Genomic DNA, 17703 nt, shown 5'->3' on the forward strand with positions numbered 1-17703 from the left:
ATTGGAACCGGTTCTGGGGGTGGTAGGACCAGTACAAACCGGACGGTCTGCACCTGGGCAGGGCTGGAATTGATGTCCTAGGGAGAGTGTTCGCTAGAGCTGTTGGGGAGAGTTTAAACTAATGTGGCAGGGGGATGGGAACCGACGCAGGAATTTGGAAGGTAGTAAAACAGGGACAGAAACAAAAGGCAGTAAGGGGGAAAGTGTAAGGCAGAGAAGCCATAGTCAAAAATCAAAAAGGGCGACAGTACAAGGTACAGTGACTGAGGGGAGCTCCGTGAATAGGACCAGGAATACTAAAAGGAATAAAACGGGAAGTAAAAACATGAATGGTAAGCGACGCGGCAGGTTGTTACATGACTTTATGGGTTCAACCACAAGGAAAATCAGGAGAAAGGTTAAGAGGAAATATAACTTAGGAGAGGTTACTGATCGAGGTGGTAAGATTCAGAACAGAGGTAAAAAAGCCAACATAAGTGTACTTTACCTGAATGCTCGTAATAATCAGAATAAGGTAAATGAGATGGTGGTGCAAATCATCGTGAATGACTATGATTTAGTGGCCATTACTGAAACATGGTTAAAGGATGGTGTCGGCTGGGAGTTAAATATCCGAGTAAATCAAACTATACGGAAGGGCAGAGTGGTTGGTAAGTGAGGTGGTGTAGCTCTGTTATTTAAGGATGACATCTGGGCAATAGTAAAGGATGACATCGGTGCTATGGAGGATAAGGTTGAATCCATTTGGGTGGAAATCAGGAATAATAAGGCAAAAAAGTAACTGATAGGAGTCATCTATAGGCCAACAAATAGTAACATTCTGGTGGGGCAGGCAATAAACAAAGAAATAACTGATGCATGTAGAAATTGTACAGCAGTTAACATGGGGGATTTTAATCTACATGTCGATTGGTTTAACCAGGTCGGTCAAGGCAGCCTTGACGAGGAGTTCATAGAATGTATCCACGACAGTTTCGTAGAACAGTATGTAATGGAACCTACGAGTGAACAAGCGGTCGTAGATCTGGTCCAGTGTAATGAGACAGGATTGATTCAGGATCTCATAGTTAGGGATCCTCTCGGAAGGAGCGATCACAATACGGTGGAATTTAAAATACAGATGGAGACTGAGAAAGTAAAATCAAACACGAGTGTTTTGTGCTGATAGAAAGGAGTTTACAGTGGGATGAGAGAAGAACTAGCTAAGGTAGACTGGGAGCAAAGACTTTATGGTGAAACAGTTGAGGAACAGTGGACAACCCTACAAGCGATTTTTCACAGTGCTCAGCAAAGGTATATACCAACAAAAAGGAAGGACGGTAGAAAGAGGGAAAATCGACCGTGGATATCTAAGGAAATAAGGGAGAGTATCAAATTGAAGGAAAAAGCATACAAAGTAGCAAAGATTAGTGGGAGACTAGAGGACTGGGAAATCTTTAGCGGGCAACAGAAAGCTACTAAAAAAGCTATAAAGAATAGTAAAATAGATTATGAGAGTAAACTTGCTCAGAATATAAAAACAGAGAGTAAAATTTTCTACAAATATATTTTAAAATAAATAGTGACTAAGGTAAACATTGGTCCTTTAGAGGAAGAGAAGGGAGATTTAATAATGTGAGATGAGGAAATGGCTGAGTAACTGAACAGGTTTTTTGGGTCGGTCTTCACAGTGGAAGACACAAATAACATGCCAGTGACTGATGTAAATGAGGCTATGACAGGTGAGGACCTTGAGAGGATTGTTATCAATAAGGTAGTAGTGATGGGCAAGCTAATGGGGCTAAAGGTAGACAAGTCTCCTGGACCTGATGGAATGCATCCCAGAGTGCTAAAAGAGATGGCTAGGGAAATTGCAAATGCACTTGTGATAATTTACCAAAATTCACTAGACTCTGGGGTGGTCCCGGCGGATTGGAAATTAGCAAACGTGACACCACTGTTTAAAAAAGGAGGGAGGCAGAAGCGGGTAATTATAGGCCAGTGAGCTTAACTTCGGTAGTAGGGAAGATGCTGGAATCTATCGTCAAGGAAGAAATAGCGAGGCATCTGGATGAAAATTGTCCCATTGGGCAGACGCAGCATGGGTTCATAAAGGGCAGGTCGTGTCTAACTAATTTAGTGGAATTTTTTGAGGACATTACCAGTGCGGTAGATAACGGGGAGCCAATGGATGTGGTATATCTGGGTTTCCAGAAAGCCTTTGACAAGGTGCCACACAAATGGTTGCTGCATAAGATAAACATGCATGGCATTAAGGGGAAAGTATTAGCATGGATAGAGGATTGGTTAGTTAATAGAAAGCAAAGAGTGGGGATTAATGGATGTTTCTCTGGTTGGCAATCAGTAGCTAGTGGTGTCCCTCAGGGATAAGTGTTGGGCCCACAATTGTTCACAATTTACAGAGGTGATTTGGAGTTGGGGACCAAGGGCGATGTGTCCAAGTGTACAGACGACACTAAGATGAGTGGAAAAGCAAAAAGTGCAGAGGATACTGTAAGTCTGCAGAGCGATTTGGATAGGCTAAGTGAATGGGCTAGGGTCTGGCAGATGGAATACAATATTGACAAATGTGAGGTTATCCATTTTGGTAGGAATAACAGCAAAAGGCATTATTATTTAAATGATAAAATATTAAAACATGCTGCTGTGCAGAGAGAACTGGGTGTGCTAGTGCATGAGTCACAAAAAGTTGGTTTACAGGTGCAACAGGTGATTAAGAAGGCAAATGGAATTTTGTCCTTCATTGCTAGAGGGATGGAGTTTAAGACTAGGGAGGTTATGCTGCAATTGTATAAGGTGTTAGTGAGGCCACACATGGAGTAGTGTGTTCAGTTTTGGTCTCCTTACTTGAGAAAGGACATACTGGCACTGGAGGGTGTGCAGAGGAGATTCACTAGGTTAATCCCAGAGCTGAAGGGGTTGGATTACGAGGAGAGGTTGAGTAGACTGGGGCTGTACTCGTTGGAATTTAGAAGGATGAGGGAGGATCTTATTGAAACATATAAAGATTATGAAGGGAATAGATAGGATAGATGCGGGCAGGTTGTTTCCACTGGCAGGCGAAAGCAGAACTAGGGGGCATAGCCTCAAAATAAGGGGAAGTAGATTTAGGACTGAGTTTAGGAGGAACTTCTTCACCCAAAGGGTTGTGTATCTATGGAATTCCTTGCCCAGTGAAGCAGTAGAGGCCCCTTCATTAAATGTTTTTAAGATAAAGATAGATAGTTTTTTGAAGAATAAAGGGATTAAGGGTTATGGTGTTAGGGCCGGAAAGTGGAGCTGAGTCCACAAAAGATCAGCCATGATCTCATTGAATGGTGGAGCAGGCTCGAGGGGCCAGATGGCCTACTCCTGCTCCTAGTTCTTATGTTCTTATCTGGACTACAGACTCCGAGTGCCGACTGCGTCTGGTTATGTGGCGGAGAGAAGGTGATTGTGGAATCCATGTCGTACCCATCAAACTCTGCTACTCACCTGACTGAGATTTGTTCTGGATCTGGAAATCACAGGTAGTGTTCGCGAGTGGAGGGAACACTCTGCAACTCAGTCTGTGGAACAGTTTGTGAGAGCAGGGTTCCTTCAATATGAGTCAATATCTAGTACTGTATGTGAGGGTGGGATTCAGTTTCTATCAAACATTGGTACTGAATGTCAGTGTGGAAATCTTTCTGTATCTATCAATCACAATGTCTGTTTGGGAAAAGTGAGATTAATACGTAACATCAGCACGGCTGTGACAGGCAGAGAAAGACACACAGTAAAGCAGGAAGAGACTATCAGGACACACACACAATGACACACAGAAAAGGTGCCGAGCAAACCAGCAAGATACTGAGATGGAAAAACTGGTTATTTACGAAAATGTGTTTCCTGCTGCACACATATAGGCCCTGTTTGTAAATGTATATCCTGCTGTGTAACCGTGCTCTCTGCTGTGTAAATGAGCTCTCTGCTGTGTACCCGTGCTCTCTGCTGTGTAACTGAGCTCTCTGCTGTGTAACCGTGCTCGCTGCTGTGTAACTGAGCTCTCTGCTGTGTAACTGTTCTCTCTGTCGTGGAACCGTGACTCTGCCTGTGACAGATCTTCACTGTGGTTGTGCCAAATCATTCCCTGTTGTGGAAATATGTCCTCTCTGAAGCAGAACCTTTCTGCGCCATTACTGAGACGAAATTTTAATTCCAGATTTATTAAGTCTTGCCACCAAGGGTTAGTTCAGACCTCTGGATTCCCAGTCCAGCGACATAACCTTGAGTTCCTGTTGTCAAAACAGTTCGTTCAGCATCAATATTTTCAGATAATAATGTAGACCGCCCAACGTGGGGCTCGAACCCACGACCCTGGGATTAAGAGTCCCATGCTCTACCGACTGAGCTAGCCGGGCTGATGCTGTACTAACTATTAAACTTCTTCCTGTCGAGAGTCGCTGCGGTGCTCATTCGTAGGGTTAGTCTTGACTCGTTGGGCCGAATGGCCTCCTTCTGAGCTGGATATTCTACGAATTTATGATCCAAGGATGTTGATGCGGTGGAGTCCTTCTGCCACACTCCTGACACCATGTAGAAATCTTGGTCTCTCCATGACTGGCGACCAAGGATTTGGAATAAAAATAACTGACTTAATAGTTGTGCAGCTGCTCCTGGCTTGTGCTCTGACCGCGATCCGGGGAACTGCCGGAATCCCGACACGTGATCATGTTAGTTGCGTCATCAGATCATCATGTATTCTATCGACCAAATTACTAATGAATGACACATTGGACGCACCTGCGATGGCCGAGTGGTTGGGCTTAAACTCCAGTGTGGTTTTCCCGCGCAGGTTCGAGCCCTGCTCGCAGCGACTTTGATTCGGAATGTTTGTTCAACTCCTCTCACAAGCCGCTGACTCCGGACTGAATCGGAATTCCGATTGGCTGTAAATAAACGGTTGGAACGTTCTTCGAGTTCAGTCCGATATGTAACATTTTTTTGGGAAACTGAACAAAATATAAAGATGGAAACGTGATTTGCTTTCATTCAGCTGAATGTATTTCTGGGTAAAAAGATCGTGGTAGAAATGGAACATATTTTATCTCTCTATCTGTTTCTTTGTTTCTTTCTCTCTCCCTCACTCACTGTTTTTGTGCTTCTCCGGGGACTGATTGGATACACAGTGAAACTCAGCCCCATCTCACCCCAACTCTTTTGGACGAATACGTCCTGGTGATGGACGGTCCTGAATCAGTGGAAGAATCGACAAACTATTCCATTCTTGGCTCTGTGAGAAGTTCCATTCCTGGTTGTGAGGTGGTTCTGGGATAAAGGGATCGAGAGAGAACGAGGTGACTGCAGTCTGACTCTTACTCTGAAAACCAGTTAGTGCGCCCTTGTAGAAAGTGGATGTGTCTGAGAACAGGAGGAAAGCAGATCATGGGCCTGTGATTGATTTTATTGAGCCGGACATTGAAAAGTGAAGCAAACTTTTAACCAGTCAGCGCCTGTCTGAGAGCTCGGAAGGAATTACGGCTGACATTGAGACAGTTCAGAGTGAATTTTTACAGCAAATCGAATCTTCAAGAGGTGTTGGTATATTGATTTCAGAGAGAATGTCATAATACCTTAGAAGATCAGTTGCGCTTGTTATTGTTTTGTTCGGTAATTTGGGGAATCTATTTGGAGCGGGTGCAGTTGGTCAATATCTGTGCCTCTTGCTTGTCCAGCTGCCCGTGCAACAGCAGCTCCATTCCTATCCAGATGTGTGGACACAAACGGCAAACCCACATTATTGTATCCCGGCGGAGGTTCTAAACCCGCTCGCAGCGGCTCTGCTCCGGAATATTTACTCAGCTCCATAAACAAACCACTGACCACACAAAAGACCGGGGCTCCCTTTGCCTCTCATTGATGGTTTTCACCCAATTTGGCTGTTTAAGGAATGAAAGCAAAAATTTATCGCGTCTGGTAATCAGCATTTTTAAATAAACTACACTAAACGTATAAAACAATACTTTATAAATGATAATTAACCAATATTAATCAATATTAATAATGTTTCCTGCAACGATTGGAAGGAAAAGCCCATCCCATCAGATCAGGATATGTTGGGAATGGACCGGAGTGAAACATTCCCAGACCATGTCCAACATGTTTCTCCTCAGCATGAAAACTCCCCGCGGAAAGACTGAAACAGACACTCATTTGATCACATCATGATTAACATCACTCACACCTTAACCATGAGACCCCTGGGGAAGTCATGATGGCTTCGAATTTCTCCTAAAATGCCAACTGAACCCACTGACTGGCAGAATTACATAAACACGATATTGCCGACGCGCAACCACAGGCCGACTTGTCGAGTGGTGAAATCTGACATCACTGCTTCTGATCATCACCAGAACAGAGAGATAAATGTCACATTGTTCATTCACATTTCTGATTTATAATTGTGGGGAAACTGATGGGCTTTGGGACGCAATTAAAAGTTATTTTAACTGAGATGAAATCAGCGGCTGGCTCGTTGGTCTGGGGAGACCTGAGCCACACACAGCAGCAGAGACTGCAGATAGAGAATGACTCGAATATTCACATGTCACACCAGAGAACACATCGGAGAACACTTCAGCAGTCAAGGGCATTCAGCCTCTGATCTCCGGGTAAGCGTGACAACAGAATCGCCGAGCAGAAACTTGTAGCCAAGTTCCGCACACATGAGTACGGCCTCAACCGGGACCTTGGATTCATGACGCATTACATTCGCCCCGCACCATCTGGCCTGGGATTGCGGAATCCTGCCAACTGTCCCGGCTTGAGACAATTCCCACCTCTTTAACCAGGGGTTACCCCTATCTCTGGATCTGTAAAGATTTAATTACCTGCAAATGCTCACATTCAAAACATTTTCTTCCATCTTTGACTTTGTAAATATATATGTTTCTGGAACATACCTCTTCATACACCTGAGGAAGGAGCAGTGCTCCGAAAGCTAGTGTTTGAAACACACCTGTTGGACTTTAACCTGGTGTTGTCAGACTTCTTACTGTGCACATCAGAGACTGAGAGGTAAAGATTCATTCACCACCCAAATGCCTATATGCCCCCCCCCAACGGACACACAAGCGCAATGCCACTGAAAGTGTTGTCATGATTCTGATATGCAGACGTTTTAACGGAAACTGGCAAACAACAGAATGATTTTATCCACTCAATAACAATATCAGAGATTGATCATTACAGATTTAGTTCCACTTCACACAGAATTTCAGAGAATGAAAGATACTGAATGAATGACAGACTCTCATACAGTCCCAGAGACTCTCTCAAAGCGATTTAACTGAATCCCAAAGACAGATTGTTACAGTAGATGTGCAACAATCCTAGGAATTACCGGAATATTAAAAATATGGAATGAATCTGACTCTGTCATACAGTGTCAGAGACTGAAATATACATGAATTATATTTCAAAATTGATCGCATTTAGCAGGGTGGTAGTGTCAAATAACCCAATGGAGCGAATCCTCAATGTGAAGATGGGGCCTTGTCTCCACAAGGACTGTGCAATGGTCACTCTGAACATATAGAGTATGGGACACGGAGTTCCACAGACTGAATCCTACTTTCCACACAACACCACTGACTGGATTGGATTGGATTTGTTTATTGTCACGTGTACCGAGGTACAGTGAAAAGTATTTTTCTGCGAGCAGCTCAACAGATCATTAAGTACATGAGAAGAAAAGGGAATAAAAGAAAATACATAATAGGGCAACACAACATATACAATGTAACTACAAAAGCACTGGCATCGGATGAAGCATACAGGGTGTAGTGTTAATGAGGTCAGTCCATAAGAGAGTCATTTAGGAGTCTGGTGACAGTGGGGAAGAAGCTGTTTTTGAGTCTATTCATGCGTGTTCTCAGACTTCTGTATCTCCTGCCCGATGGAAGAAGTTGGAAGAGTGAGAAAGCTGGTCGGAGGGATCTTTGATTATGCTGCCTGCTTTCCCCAGGCAACGGGAGGTGTAGATGGAGTCAATGGATAGGAGGCATGTTCGTGTGATGGACTGGGCGGTGCTCACGACTCTCTGAAGTTTCTTGCGGTCCTGGGTCGAGCAGCTGCCATACCAGGTTGTGATGCAGCAGCTAGGATGCTTTCTTTGGTGCATCTGTAAAAGTTGGTAAGGGTTAATGTGGACATGCCGAATTTCCTTAGTTTCCTGAGCAAGTATAGACGCTGTTGAGCGTTCTTGGTAGTAGCATCGAAGTTGGTGGACCAGGACAGATTTTTGGAGATGTGCACCCCTAGGAATTTGAAACTGCTAACCATCTCCACCTCGGCCCTGTTGATGCTGACAGGGGTGTGTACAGTACTTTCCTTCCTGAAGTCAATGACCAGCTCTTTAGTTTTGCTGGCATTGAGGGAGAGTTTGTTGTTGCCACACCACTCCACTCAGTTCTCTATCTCCCGCCTGCATTCTGACTCGTCGTTATTCGAGGTCCGGCCCACTATGGTCGTATCGTCAGCAAACTTGTAGATGGAGTTGGAACCAAGTTTTGCCACATTGTCGTGTGTGTACAGGGTGTAGAGTAGGGGGCTAAGTACACAGCCTTGCAGAGGCCCGGTGTTGAGGACTATTGTGGAGGAGGTGTTGTTGTTCATTCTTACTGATTGTGGTCTGTTGGTCAGAAAATCGAGAATCCAGTTGCAGAGTGGGGAGCCAAGTCCTAGGTTTTGGAGCTTTGATATGAGCTTGGCTGGGATTATGGTGTTGAAGGCGGAGCTGTAGTCAATAAATAGGAGTCTGATGTAGGAGTCCTTGTTTTCGAGATGCTCCAGGGATGAGTGTCGGGCCAGGGAATCAGTTCGGGGCAGCACGGTAGCATAGTTGTTAGCACAATTGAGCTGAGACAATAAGCTTCGGGAGGCAATGATAAGCTGGTTTGAGTGAATCGCAAATGTGATTTGGCTCGTTGGTCTAGGGGTATGATTCTCGCTTAGGGACTACCATTTGCGATAAAATGCGAGAGGTCCCGGGTTCAAATCCCGGACGAGCCCTGTTGTTTTTTTTAAATCACGACGATCATTGAATGAAGTCGGGAGCAGGTTTGCGCCCCAGAGAATATATCAGTGCTGAACACGTGAAGAAACGAACGCATCATTTAAAGACCGTTTCACCATGGTGTAGGACTCTGAATGTATCCTCAAACATGTAAAACAAACGAACGCTTGTGCATCCAGGTAGTTGGCTGAATGCAATGGTTGTATGTAACCCCGATAAATCTTTCATTTATTTGCTGAACAAGAATCTTTCAATCTCCGCCTTAAAAATAATCAATGTCCCGCTTCCGCCGCCTTCTGAGGCAGAGTTCCAAAGTCGCACAACTCTCTACGAGGGAGAAATTTCCCCATCTACGTCCGAAAAGGGTGACATCCGTTTTTTTCACTCCCACAAGCAGTGACATCCTTTCCACGTCCACCTTGTCAAGACCATTCAAAATGTGATGTACTTCAATCAAATCAACTGTCAGTCTTCACATCTCCACTGGAAACAAGTGCAGTCTCTCTAACCTTTCCTCAATAGCAAACCCGCTCAAAGAACAACAAAGAACAGAGAAAAATACAGCACTGGAACAGGCCCTTCGGCCCGTCAAGCCCGTGCCGACCATGCTGCCTGACCAATGACGAATCTAAAATGTTTTACACTTCCTGGGTCCGTATCCCTCGATTCCCATCCTATTCATGTATTTGTCAAGATGCCGCTTAAATATCACTATCGTCGTTGCTTCCATCACGTTCTCCAGCAGCGAGTTCCAGGCACCCACTACCCTCTCTGTAAAAAAACTTGCCTTGTACATCTCCTCTGAACCTTGCCCCTCGCACCTTAAACCTATGTAATTGACTAGTAATTGACCCCTCTACCCTGGGGAAAAGCCTCTGTCTATCCACTCTGTCTATGCCCCTCATAATTTTGTAGACCTCTATCAAGTCGCCCCTCAACGTCCGTCATTCCAGTGAGACCAAACCGAGTTTATTCAACCGATCCTCATAGCTGATGCCCTCCATAACAGGCAACATCCTGGTAAATCTCTTCTGCACCCTCTCTAAAGCCTCCACATCCTTCTGGTAGTGTGGCGACCAGAATTGAACACGATACTCCAAGTGTGGCCTAACTAAGGTTCTAGACAGCTGCAACATGACTTGCCAATCTTGTACTCAATTCCCTGGCCAATGAAGGCAAGCATGCCGTATGCCGTCTTGGCTACCTTCTCCACCTGTGTTGCCCTTTTCAGTGACCTGTGGACCTGTAGACATAGATCTCTCTGACTTTCGATACTCTTGAGGGTTCTACCATTTACTGTATATTCCCTACCTGCATTAGACCTTCCAAAATGCATTACCTCACATTTGTCCGGATTAAACTCCATCTGCCATCTCTCCGCCCAAATCTGCAAAAGATCTAAATCCTGCTGTATCCTCTGACAAACCTCATCGCTATCCGCAATTCCACCAACCTGTGTGTCATCTGCAAACTTACTAATCAGACCAGTTACATTTTCCTCCAAATCATTTATACACACTACGAACTGCAAAGCTCCCAGCACTGATCACTGTGGAACACCACTAGTCCCAGCCCTCCAATTAGACAAGCACCCTTCCATTGCTACTCTCTGCCTTCTATGATCTAGCCAGTTCTGTATCCATCTTGCAAGCTCACCCCTGATCCCGTGTGACTTCACCTTTTATACTAGTCTACCATGAGGGACCTTGTCAAAGGCCTTACTGAGGTCCATATAGACAACATCCACTGCCCTACCTGCATCAATCATCTTTGTGGCCTCTTCGAAAAACTCTATCAAGTTAGTGAGACACAAAACCATGCTGCCTCTCACTAATACGTCCATTTGCTTCCAAATGGGAGTAGATTCTGTCTCGAAGGATTCTCTCCAGTAATTTCCCTACCACTGACGAAAGGCTCATTCCTGGCACCAATCGAGGAAACCTTCTCTGAACCGTCTCCAACGTATTTACATCGTTCCCTAAATAAGGAAACTAAAACTGCACAGAATTAGCGAAATGTGTAGCTCCTGGAATAAAAGGGACAGTAGCAATATGGATATAAATGTGGTTCAATAATCAGAAACAGAGTATAATGGTCAATAGAGACTTTTCGGACTGGAAGAAGGTTTGTAGTGTTTCACATGGCTCCCTACTGGAACATTTGCTTTCCCTGATATAGAACAATGTGCTAGATCATGGTGTACAAAGAACAGTTTCAAAGTTTGGGGATGGTACAAACTTGGAAATTTTGGAAACTGTGCCATGGACAGTCTAGAACTTCAAACGACAAAAGATGATTTTCAGTCTGGAGACGTGTGAGATTATGCATTTTCATAGATTTCATAGAATTTACAGTGCAGAAGGAGGCCATTCGGCCCATCGAGTCTGCACCGGCTCCTGGAAAGAGCACCCCACCCAAGCCCACACCTCCAGCCCATCCCCACAACCCAGTAACCCCATCCAACACTAAGGGCAATTTTGGACACGAAGGACAATTTAACATGGCCAATCCACCTAACCTGCACATCTTTGGACTGTGGGAGGAAACCGGAGCACCCGGAGGAAACCCACGCACACACGGGGAGGACGTGCAGACTCCGCACAGACAGTGACCCAAGCCGGAATCGAACCTGGGACCCTGGAGCTGTGAAGCAATTGTGCTATCCACTATGCTACCGTGCTGCCCCGAACAGGGCTCGTCCGGGATTTGAACCCGGGACCTCTCGCATTTTATCGCAAATGGTAGTCCCTAAGCGAGAATCATACCCCTAGACCAACGAGCCAAATTTGGTAGGGAAGTATAGAATCATAGAATTTACAGTGCAGAAGGTGGCCATTCGGACCATGGAATCTGCACTGACTCTTCAAAGAGCACCCCCCTGAAGCCAACACCTCCACCCTATCCCCGCACCACAGCAACCCCATCTAACCTAAGGGCAATTTAGCCTGGCCAATCCACCTAAACTGCACATCTTTGGAGTGTGGGAGGAAACCGGAGCACCCGGACGAAACCCACGGAGAACACAGACAGTGATCCAAGCGGGAATCGACCCTGAGACCCGGCGCTGTGAAGCCATAGTGCTAACCACTATGTTACCGTGCTGCCCCTCAACTATTTATGGGATGTAGGAGCAGACAGAGCTGGGTGTATATGTGGATAGATCATTGAAGGTGGACAGGTGGAGAGAGCAGGTAATAAAGCAAATCTTATTCTGGGCTTTATAACGAGTGGAAAACAGAACAAGAGGAAGGAGGTTATGCTGAATCTGTACAAGGCGCCAGTTAGACATCAGATGGAATATTTTGCACAGCTCTGGGAGCCACACTATTGGAAGGCTGTGGACGTATTGGGCAGCGTGCAGAAGAGGTTTACAGGATTGATTCCATTTAGGAGGCTAGATTGGAGATGTTGGGAACGTTCTCCTTGGAGAGGATAAGGCAGAGAGGAGATATGATGGAGATGTTCAAAATCATAATATCAACATATTAACTGACCCACCCTTTACAGCCCTATTCGGTTCATGCAAACATTTCTACAGATACACTATACTCCGAGAGAAGAAACTACTCATTATTTCTGGTATAAATGGGCGGCCACTTACTCTGAGATTATTCCTTCTGGTCCAAGACTCTCCCACATGGTGAACCAGCTTCTCAGCATCTATCCTGTCAAGCCCCGCCCCTGAAAATCTATTAAATCAGTGAATTTGAATGGTGGGATTTATTCCGTGTCCCAAAGATTCGTTCGGGCCTCTGGATTCCCAATCCAGTAACACAATCTTACATCCCTCTGAACAAAAAAACAGTTGATCCAGCTCATTATTAAACATCTTGGGCCAGTGGGCCGATGAATGGCAAATAGAGTTTAATTTGGATAAGGGTGATGTGATGCATTTGGGTCGATCAAATCAGGGCAGGACCTACTCAGTTAATGGTAGGGAGTTGGGGAGAGTTACAGAACAAAGAGATTTAGGAGTACAGGTTCACAGCTCCTTGAAGCTGGAGTCGCAAGTGGACAGGGTGGTGAAGAAGCCATTCAGTATGCTAGTTTTTATTGGACAGAATATTGAATACAGGAGTTGGGACGTCTTGCTGGAGTTCATAGATCATAGAATTTACAGTGCAGAAGGAGGCCATTCGGCCCACCGAGTCTGCACCGGCTCTTGGAAAGAGCACCCTACCCAAGGTCAACACCTCCACCCTATCCCCATAACCCAGTAACCCCACCCAACACTAAGGGCAATTTTAGACACTAAGGGCAATTGTATCACGGCCAATCCACCTAACCTGCACATCTTTGGACTGTGGGAGGAAACCGGAGAAAACCCACGCACACACGGGGTGGATGTGCAGACTCCGCACAGACAGTGACCCAAGCTGGAATCGAACCTGGGACCCGTGAAGCAATTGTGCTATCCACAATGCTACCGAGTTGTACAATACATTGGCAAGACCACACACGTTATGCTGTGTTCAGTTATGCTCACCCTATTATAGGAAGCATATTGTTAAACTAGAAAGAGTGCAGAAGAGATATACGAGGGTGTTCCCAGGACTTGATGGTGATTTATAAGGAGAGGCTAGTTAGGCTGGGACTTTCCCCCCTGGACCGTATGAGTCTTGGGGGTGAACTTACAGAAGTCGAGACAATAATGAAGAGCATAGCTAAGGTAGTCGGCATCTTTTCCCAAAGGTAGAGAAGTCTAGAATGAGAGGGCATAGGTTTAAGGTGAGAATGGAGAGATACAAAAGAGAGCAGAAGGGAAATTTCCTCACACAGAGGGTGGTGGGCATCTGGAACGGGCTTCATAGAACATAGAACATAGAACAATACAGCGCAGTACATGCCCTTCGGCCCACGATGTTGCACCGAAACAAAAGCCATCTAACCTACACTATGCCATTATCATCCATATATTCGTGAGGCAGTGGCAATGGTGAGGAAGCGGGCACGATTTTATCTTTTGAAAAGCAGTTAGACAGTTACATGGGCAGGGTGGGTAGAAAGGGATATGGGCGAAATGCGGGCAAGTGGTACTAGCTTAGTGATAGAAACTGGGCGGCATGGTCAAGCTGGGCGGAAGGGCCTGTTTCAGTGCTGTAAACACCTATGACTCTATGACTCTAACCATCTTCCTGAGGACATTAGAATTCCCTCCACAGAATTGTATTGAACCGCTTGATACACAATCATTTCTTTATCCAAATCAAACAGATCTTGTGGATTAATTAGGGGGTAAACGAAATACTAAGATGAGAGAGAATTGAATAAACTGAGCTGAGGAAGGAAAACTGGATTGTCAGCAAGTTATACCGGATTTCTGTATAAAACGACCGCGGCAGGCCTCGAACCTGCAATCTTCTGATATCATCACTAGATTTCCCCAAAGTCAGACTCCTTATCCATTAGGCCATGCGCACTGATGTTTAGCCCATTTAAATAAATACTGCAATTATATGTGTTTCATTTCTGTTTTTTGATGATCCGCTGTTTCCCAGATCCCAGAAAATACAAGGGAAAGCTCCAGCTGCCGGACATGGTCATTTTCAAAGTGGAAAAGCCCTTCACTCTGTGAGCTGTGAAGATTCATGGAGGCTCGGGGACTCTCAGGCCGGCCAGGGCTCTTTATCCGGCTCCATTCACAGGAAAAGTGACCTCAGTTTCCACAATAACATCCGCTCTCTCGGAAACCCCCAAACTGAAATTCAGACTCACCATTAAGGTGAAGACTGCGGACTGCGGTTCCCGCTCCTGCTGTTTAATACAGATCACTATAACTGTGTACATTGAGCAGAAAGAAATTGCTATTGTTTGTAAACATTTCTTACTGAACTCACTGTCATTCTGCATTAACAGGACGAGATGAATCTGCTGGTATTTGACAAATTTGCTCAAGCGGGTAAATATGAAATATATTATTTGCATCGTGGAATGGAGTCATTTCGAGAGCATTTCTACAGAGAGAAATTCCTGGAACAAGCTGCAGAAAAGCTCCGTGCGCCTGACATGATTCCAACGCAACCTTCTGATCTGGAGTCAGGCGCGCTCCCGTTGCGCCACAAGCGCAAATTAACTCAGAGATTATTTTTATTTATTTACACTTTGACTGTGTTCTGTACATCAGCAACCGTGCGAAAGAAACGCAGAGAAGTCAGATTGAAGGATACTAAAGGGCCCTGAAGTAAAGCAGCTGTACCACGTGGTTAAGGTGATGCACAATAATCCATTGTGCTCTGTACACGTGGCTTCAAATCCCATCCTCGTCTGTCACGTGTCTGTTGTGTCTCTGTTTGGTCCACTTCATGAGGGTGAAGTGAAAAAGCTGCGGCTTTTAGCTGTTGTTTGACGGCTTGTGGGTGAATAGTGGAACACTGTCCATATTGAAACCACATTAAAAAATGATGAGAAAGTTACTTATTTCACTCCCCAATTGCGCCCAAATTCTGAGTTCGGAACTGATTCTCTTTCTCGGTTTGAAACTCACGAAGTGGCGCAAAAATATACAACCAGCTTTTTATTGCGATGGCCGGGAATCGAACCCGGGTCAACTGCTTGGAAGGCAGCTATGCTCACCACTATACCACCATCGCTCACTGAAAGACTCAGATTCCAATTGGCACTTTAGATTAGCTTGATAAACTGTTTTGGAACACATTCATACTGAGCGTAAGTTATTTCACTCCAATGTAAAATGCTCCTGAATGAGAGTGTCCGTGTCGCACGGCTCCCGTTCTGCCAGGAGATGGCACCAGTCCACAATAAATGTATTTATCTCATTGATTTCTAATGTTGTGTGAGTCATTACTTTGGACACTTACTCTGGCCTGAGACCGTAACTTGTCCTTGTGTCCTGCTGCTGCCGTTTTCACCCTATTTCAGTAATCGTAGAATGGCTCCAGTGCGGAAGGAGGCCATTCGGCCCATCGAGTCGGTACTGACCCACGGAAAGACCACCCGACTTCGGCCCAATCGCACCTAACCTTTCGAATACGTCAGGATGGCCGAATTCAGGTCGCAGTCTCCTCTGGAGGTCAGGGCTCGAATCCCACAACTTTACTCCGCGAGGCACCATCCAAACCTGGAACCCCTCCCTAACAGCACTGTGTGTGTACATACACCATATGGACTTGCAGCGGTTCCAGAATGAGGTGTGAGCCAGGGGTTGATGTTAATCTGAGGCTCCGAGTATGAAGCGAGACATACAGTAACCCACTTACAGAAACATCTACACATTAAAAGATCGGAATCACTTGCGGATAGATTACAAGTTAGACTTCCTTCTTTGAGCAATCTTATTGAAACTAAGATCAATTCAGTTCACAGACTTTTATCCCCAATAAACACCGTCAATTCACATGTATCATAAATACTGAACATGTCAATAATCTGCACAGAATGCGCTGCGGATTGATGTCATAAAGCGTGAAACGTTTGCACATTAAGTAGCACAGCAGAATCTGAGGGACAGACAATAGTTGGCCCTTTTTCAAATAAAGTGAGTGGCTCTGAAAAGAGCCTTTGTGTTATCAGATTAAAGAATGGTCGCTTCACTTCTTGCCGGCGCCAGCGCTGGTTTTCTTGGGCAGCAGCACGGCCTGGATATTAGGCAGCACCCCGCCCTGAGCGATGGTCACCCCTCCCAGCAGCTTGTTGAGCTCCTCGTCGTTGCGGACGGCCAGCTGCAGGTGCCTGGGGATGATGCGGGTCTTCTTGTTGTCCCGGGCCGCGTTGCCGGCCAGCTCGAGGATTTCAGCGGTCAGATACTCGAGCACAGCAGCCAGATAGACCGGGGCTCCGGCCCCCACACGCTGGGCATAGTTGCCCTTTCTCAGGTGCCTGTGAACACGGCCCACCGGGAACTGCAGTCCAGCCCGGGAGGAGCGAGACTTGGCCTTGGCCCGAGCTTTACCGCCGGTCTTTCCTCTTCCAGACATTGTCACAATCTCACAAACACTTTCACACAATGAACAATTTCTGCAGCATTTACTGTTTTATAAACTGACAGCTCCTCTGATTGGTCGCTGCTCAGTTCACCTCATTTGCCTATATTCTGCACCAATCAGCTCACTGGAAACAGAAGAGGGCGGGATTTACCCACAACAACCGGCAGAAGCTGAGAATTTGTCCATTTCAAAAAGCCGCCAATTTCATTGTGGCAAAGGAGCGAATTCAAATAAATGTCGTCCTTAGTCAGAGATTTCAAATCCCTTCTATTTATTTGGTTTAATTCAGCGCTTCCCGTCACCAATCACAGGCGCGGGTTTAACATTTAGTTTAAATGTGATTCATTCTCCTCTCGCTTTCTAACTGTCCCGGGCGGGAATCAATCCCTGTTCACAGCATTCCCGGAAGGAAAACGCTCCGTTTAGTCTTCAGTCAGGACCGAGTGTCCTTCACTGAAAACAGGGAGTGGGATTGAGTCCTCAGACTCTCCTTATTCCGCTCTGGAATCATCCCACTCCGGACTGTTACCCTGCGGAGAATTACTGGGAATAAAATGATGGATCAATGAACATTTCAGGAATTGGGAGAAGGCTCCGTTCCCGCTAAAAACAGCTGCTAATGAGGTGATTTGGGGGCTGTGAAAAGAACAGAATAATAACAGCTTTCAGCACAAAGCCAAGGCGGCGGAGTGAATTCTGCCTGAACCAATCGGAGAGCTGGAG

General features: G+C 45.6%; 4 non-coding genes across 4 annotated transcripts; 1 reads left to right on the forward strand and 3 right to left on the reverse strand.

The window, feature by feature from the left end:
- Positions 1 to 4309: 4309 nt before the first annotated feature.
- Positions 4310 to 4382, reverse strand: trnak-cuu (transfer RNA lysine (anticodon CUU)). The gene has a single exon. It is a non-coding gene; the product is annotated as a tRNA-Lys (tRNA).
- Positions 4383 to 8942: 4560 nt separating this feature from the next.
- On the forward strand, positions 8943 to 9033 carry trnap-agg (transfer RNA proline (anticodon AGG)). Its single transcript is given in 2 exon segments — positions 8943 to 8978; positions 8998 to 9033. It is a non-coding gene; the product is annotated as a tRNA-Pro (tRNA).
- Positions 9034 to 11728: 2695 nt separating this feature from the next.
- Positions 11729 to 11819, reverse strand: trnap-agg (transfer RNA proline (anticodon AGG)). Its single transcript is given in 2 exon segments — positions 11729 to 11764; positions 11784 to 11819. It is a non-coding gene; the product is annotated as a tRNA-Pro (tRNA).
- Positions 11820 to 15555: 3736 nt separating this feature from the next.
- On the reverse strand, positions 15556 to 15627 carry trnag-ucc (transfer RNA glycine (anticodon UCC)). The gene has a single exon. It is a non-coding gene; the product is annotated as a tRNA-Gly (tRNA).
- Positions 15628 to 17703: the final 2076 nt, after the last annotated feature.

The sequence above is a fragment of the Scyliorhinus torazame genome, chromosome 24, assembly GCF_047496885.1.
Source record: "Scyliorhinus torazame isolate Kashiwa2021f chromosome 24, sScyTor2.1, whole genome shotgun sequence".
NCBI lineage: Eukaryota > Metazoa > Chordata > Chondrichthyes > Carcharhiniformes > Scyliorhinidae > Scyliorhinus > Scyliorhinus torazame.